Below are 6,217 nucleotides of genomic sequence, written 5' to 3' on the forward strand. Positions count from 1 at the left end.
AGTAAACAGTTAAACAGAGTTCAGAAGAGAGTATTAAATCAGAAGTTCAATCATCAGTTTCAATGTCTCTGAACATTGTATCCTCATCCTGAGGATCTTGGCTTCTGAAAAAAGATTCTGCAACATGTCCTCCAGTTCTTCCTTCTTCTGTCCTTCGTTCTACTGCTTCCCCCTTTTTGGCATCAATGCGAGTAAGCAATTCATCCACTCGTCCAGTAAGATTGATAATGCTATCATTCATCATCTCCAGAAATGGGGCTTGATTTGAAACCCGAGCACTAAGGGCTTGAAGAGAATGAGATTGGGACTCAATCTTGGCATCGATGGATTCAAGTTTCAAATCAGTAGCCTCAACTTTAGTTGAGGATTGAGTGAAGAGACGACTCATGAGCAGACAAAGTTTGAATGACATCAGATTGACCAAGAACGATGTTGGCGTGACTAGACAAAACATTCTTTCTGAAAAGGTCGGATTCAACTTCAAGCTTAGCCAACGATTCTGCCGTTTTAACGACATATTTCGTTACACGCTCTGGGAAGAATTTGGTGGCATCGACTTCACCGGCATGTTCATAGGATATCTTTTTGACGATATCTGAAAGTGTGTCAATATTTCGTTTCAGTATGTCAATCTCAAATTCAAGATTAAAGCGCTCTTCGTCTGGGGATGGACTTCTTGCGAGCATACGTTCTGAGATTTCAGCAAGATGCGCAATATGAGCAATGCGAGATGGTGAATCAGTAGGAAGAACAACTAAGGCAGTAGAAGAAACAAGATCTTTTGGAGCAGTAGTAACAGCAGTAGACTGTTCAGCAGAAGATCCTTCAGCAGCAGCAGAGGGTTCAGGAAGTGCTCTTTCTTCTGGTTGCTCGCCTTCCATGGCCTCCAGTTATTCAGCGGCTCGAATTTGATCATTCAAGATAGCTATCATTTCTGCTTGATGTTCAGCAGAGAAAATCTCCAAATTTATTCAGTGATTGAGATGGGGCAGCATCTGATTCTGCTAAGTGTTGGTCTGCTGGTTGAGTTTGCGGTTGGACCATGTCATCAGCCTGGGCTGCTTCCGGTGCAGCAGAGACATTAAGAACAATAGATTGAATGACTTAATCCACTGAAGCCAATTCACGAACAGATAGAAGAGATGAAGACTGAGTAGGCTGCTTCGGAAATGCAGGAGTACTGGAAACCCTTGCTTCTTGAGGAGCTATAGTTCTTTTCTCAACTGGCTTAATATGAGCAAAGTCTGGAATGAAGCCTACTGAATACTGTACAGATTCTTCAAATGTCTGTTCTTGAGCAAGAAGTTGCTCATTCATCATTCTCAAACGGTCAGATAGAATATGGATCACATTCTTATCTTGGGCAGCACTTGGAATCATAGCATCAAAATTAGACTGAAGAGTCTTTAAAACTGATTCCAGCTTCTGTCGTTTCAGCTGCTCAAGAATGAAACTTCTTCGTCTCATTGCTTCAATCACATTTTCAGTTTTGGCAAGTTCAAGAACCTTTTCTTCATTCTTTACCATTTTACGAAATGCACCTGGTGTTCTGAAGAATGTGAGTGGATGGAATACTCGAACCTTATGCCAATCATCAAAGAAAGTCATTCTTCATTGGCAGATTTCTCAATCTCTTCCAAATGAAGATCAATGCTAGTTAGAACGGATGATTTGGCGCCGTGAAATTGTGATTCTTCAACGGGTTTCCCTTTGCCTTTATCTGAAGATGAGATAGGCATCACGGGTCTAAAAGCAGAAGATCCTGCAGAAGATTCATGAATAACGACTCCAGGCGAGGGTCTGAAAGTCGGAGCAGTAGATGAGGTGGTGGCAAAAGAAGTAGCTGCTGGCTTAGTGACAAGAACAGATTCTTGCAAAGAAGAAGCAGCTTCTGGAAACACTTAGTCTCATAGGGACAGTGTCTAAATCAGCAATGGCTACTGTTTTCTTGATGCGGAGCACCGTGCGAGCCTTCTTCTTGCTTGGGGTGGCAGGGATAGATGCTTGGGTAGAAGCAGCAGACTCCTCAGAAACTGTTTTATCAGAATCAGTGGAGATAACCACTCTTTTTCTCTTGATCTTCTTCTAAGGTCCTTGAACCTTAGTCCGAGCATCTCCAATTTCTCTTTTTAGAGCAATAAATTCCGCCACAGTTGGCTTTGGCCTCAAGGCAAGCACATTATCAGCATCTGCCATTGTCACAAAAGAAGCGTCTTTTTCCGAAGTTAAAGGAAAACCAGCATCCTTTAGCATTGTGCTGATCTGCACAGAAAAACCAGAACTCTTCCTAACAACCATATCCTTCATGATTTTAAAAAGGAAACGGCTCCAGTTGTAAGGTCCAAAAATTAAGACAACGTAATCCAACTGCATGCAAATCTAGGGAATATGAAAAAATATCTAATTAATTGATTTTAATTGTTAATTGATTATGTGACATCATTCTTAAATGTTAAATAGGATTTTATTGTCATAATGCATAAAACTGTATTTCTAAGGAATATTCAAGTTACGATCGAGGAACGGAGACCGAGGGATGAAAAACGTAAAATGTTTTTATTTAAATAATTATTTTTAACTGTTTAAAATATGGTTGATGGTTTTTCATATTTTTGAAAATAAGGAGTTTTGAGGTGATTTTATACGCCGAGACGTAAATTTTATCGGTGTTTGTTTTTCAACAAAATTACAAATTTTTTGGCAACCCGGCTATTAAATTCACAAACTTATTTTTACCAAAACTACTTTAATATTTTAATTAAATTATAATTAAGACTAATGGGCCTAAATTGTTTGCTTAATAGGCCTAAAGCCTTGTTAGTGATTTAATTAGTATATATTATATAAAACTCATCCTAAACCCACACAAATCACACGCCTCTTTTCTGAAAAACTCCTCCCAATACACACGACAGCACACACATCATATTTGGAAGAAGAATTTTCGGTTTCTGCAAGGAAAACATCAAAGCCATCGTCTCCTCGCCCCCGTTCTTCGACGTCAACATTTATCGTACGTTTAAAACGCAAAGGCACGCCATACATCTCCTTTTCTCATCTATCACATCATAATATCGGTTTAAAAGTTGTGTGCATGAAAATCATGAAGTTGCTTTGTTTATTTTCGGATTATTGCACATACATGTATCTAATCCATGAATTTTGATCCAAAAACTTGTGCTATTCACGTTAAGGGGCTGCCATGATGTTAGGTATTGGTCAAAAAAAGTTTATGCACGCTCTAGAGTCCTAGGGACACACCATACCCACGTAAGCCACAACCAAATCAAGTTGGATCGATAGTTGCTGTCATGGAGTTTGGGTTCGGATTTCTTGTTTAAGGGGATGGCTTGGTCTTGGCCTTGGCCAGGGCTCGGCCAGTGTCGGTTATGGGTCAAGGGGAGAGTCCTAGCCAAGCTAGGACTCACGGTAAGGGCTGGGGAAGGAGTCCTAGCCATGCTAGGACTCCCACCCGAGAAACACGCAGCTTGAGCGTGGGTGAGTGCAGGAGTCCAGAGGCTTGGGGGCTCGGCATGTAGGTCACGGGCTGGGCTAGAGTGTCTCACTAGGGTCCTAAGAAGGTGCACAACTTGTTGGTTCAAGGGCTGGGGCGTCGGCTGGAACCTAGCAACCAAAAACGGAGAGTCCCTTGCATGTGTGAGCTTCTCGGCTGCAGCATGCTTGGAGTGGCTAACCTCGGTTCAGTGGTTAGGGGTCAGGTTCAAGAGTTCCTAAGGTCCAGTAGGGAGGGTGTTGGTCAGGGTTTGGTTCAACATGGTTCGGGGGTGGCTCGAGAAAATCGAAAGATGGCTCGGTGCTAACCAATAAGTGTCAAGTTAGGGTTTTAATAGCTAAATTAATTGAAAAACAGCTCGCGGGGGTCGAGTCGCGGTTCATAAGGGCTAAAATAATATAAAAAGACTAAGTTTTTAATTTACGAATTTTATATTAAAGTTTGGAATTTTTCGGAATTAAAACACCGTCAAAACAATTAATTAAAGATAAATTGAAAAGCCTAGGTTTTAAGAATTATGGGAATTTTAATTTAAGCTTAAATGATTATTTGGGACATGTTAGAGTCAATGAATTCAAGAAAAAGTAAAAAACGTGAAATTTTACGTCCAAGGGTAAAACGGTCTATTTACACCTAAAAACTAGTAAGCGTCATGGTAGTGCTCTAAATGTTGTTTTTATTATATTATGATTATTTTTTAATTTTTATGAAATTTTACATGATGAAATTATGAGTTTTAAATGTCTATTTGACTTTAATGATTTAAGGAAGACATTTAAAAGACATGTTGCATGCTTGGCTTAAAAAACATAAGGTTATGTTATGCATGATTTTTATAAAGCAATGAGAATGTAAAACATTGAAGGAAGTGAAGTAATCGTGACTATTGAGGTATGAGGTAAAAATGGAAATATCGTGAGGGAAAAGGCCCAGAGGGAGCCCGTCGATCGTATTTCTATTCGAAAGAGAATAGGCCAGGGCCCAGTTGACCGGTGAGAGTGTTGCTGGTGTCCCCCGCCGCCCAGTACCGCGGTTTCATGTAGATGGATCCATCGACTTTTTGAGGTTTGAGGAAAGTCACAATTAACGATCTGAATTCAATAAAGGAAAAAGGAAAATGTTTATTATCTTGAAAAAGGTTTTATGTCATGTCATGTTGAGGAAAAAGAAAGAAAAAAGTTAAGGTTTATGTTTGCACGTCATGAAAAAGTTATTTTTACGTAAAAATATTTTCATTGTTGCATGAGATTTTATACGTATTATTTGTTATAAAGATTATGGTGTGTTGAGTCTTTAGACTCACTAGGTGTGATGGATGTAGGTGAGTTTGAGGGAGGTCTTGATGGATGAACTGACTGGACTGAAGGTGCACACAACCCGAGGATCAGCACTTCTACTTTTCCGCATTTATGATTCATGATTTACGTTAAAGATTTTAAGATTATTTATTTATGCTTATGAGAGATTTTGAGAGGTTTAGTATGAGCTATACTTTTCAAATTTATTGCTTTTTAGGTTTGGTAAAACAATTGACGATTTCATTTTTATAACTATTTCACTTGATTTTTAAAATGTTAGTTGGTTGATGTTTTATTTTAATGGGTAAAATATTTTATAAAAACATATTTTTATGTAGTATATGTACATGGCCGAAAATATAAGTGAAAAAAAAATTTCTAGTACTTTTTAAGCAATAAAAAGGGTAGACGTTACAGTTGGTATCAGAGCAAATGTCCTGTAAAGGGTTGTGCCACCATCAGCGCCGGAAAGATTAGTCGTCAAGCATCAAAGTTGTAAGTTTTTACATGCTTTATATGATTCAGTATGAAGTTACCTGCATGACTACATGAATATTATGTTTATGGTACATGTTTACGAGCTTTCTGAGTATTTATGTTTTGTATGCTTAAATTGCTAAATGAGTTAGGATATGTCACATGATTAGACAACTTAGATTTAAATGCTTGTTGGTTACGTTAGAATTTGAAAAACGTTCAGATAAAATGCCTCCTAGACGTGCCCCCGTTATTGAGAATCAGGAAGAGAACAGCGTGAATCATCAAGGGAATAACCAAGGGAATGCACCACCACCACTACCACCAGGGGATGCTGCTACTCGTGCTTTAGAGGGGATGGCTCGTCTCTTCGAGTAGCAGATACAGCAGCAGCAGTTACAATAGCAGCAGTTGCAGCAGCAGTTACAGCAGCTGCAAAGGCACCTAGGCCACAGCACGGCATTTATGATCAGTTCCGGAGGCTAGGGCCGAAGGTATTTTCTGGCACCACCGATCCCTTTGCTTGTGAGAGTTGGATCCGTTCACTTGAGGTACACTTTCGTTATCTGGATATGGGGGATGTGGATCGAGTGAGGTGTACTACTTATCTATTCAGGGATGACGCTTCTTTATGGTGGGAGGGAGCCGAGTACAGTGTTAATCTTGCTACTAACACTTGGGCCGTTTCAAGGAAATATTATATGAAAAATACTTTACTACCAATGTTAGAGGGCGACTGATGAGGGAGTTTATGACCCTCCGCTAGGAGGACGCGGCTGTTGCCGAATTTGTGAAGAAGTTTGATAGGGGTTGTCATTTGTACCCCTCATTTCCGGGGATCCTGCAGTGAAGCTTAGGCATTTCATGGATGGCCTACGACCTACCCTTCGCAACAATGTTATGATGATGCGTCCATTGGATTATGCTA

The sequence above is a fragment of the Primulina tabacum genome, chromosome 9 (assembly GCF_025594145.1).
Source record: "Primulina tabacum isolate GXHZ01 chromosome 9, ASM2559414v2, whole genome shotgun sequence".
NCBI classification, from domain to species: Eukaryota; Viridiplantae; Streptophyta; class Magnoliopsida; order Lamiales; family Gesneriaceae; genus Primulina; species Primulina tabacum.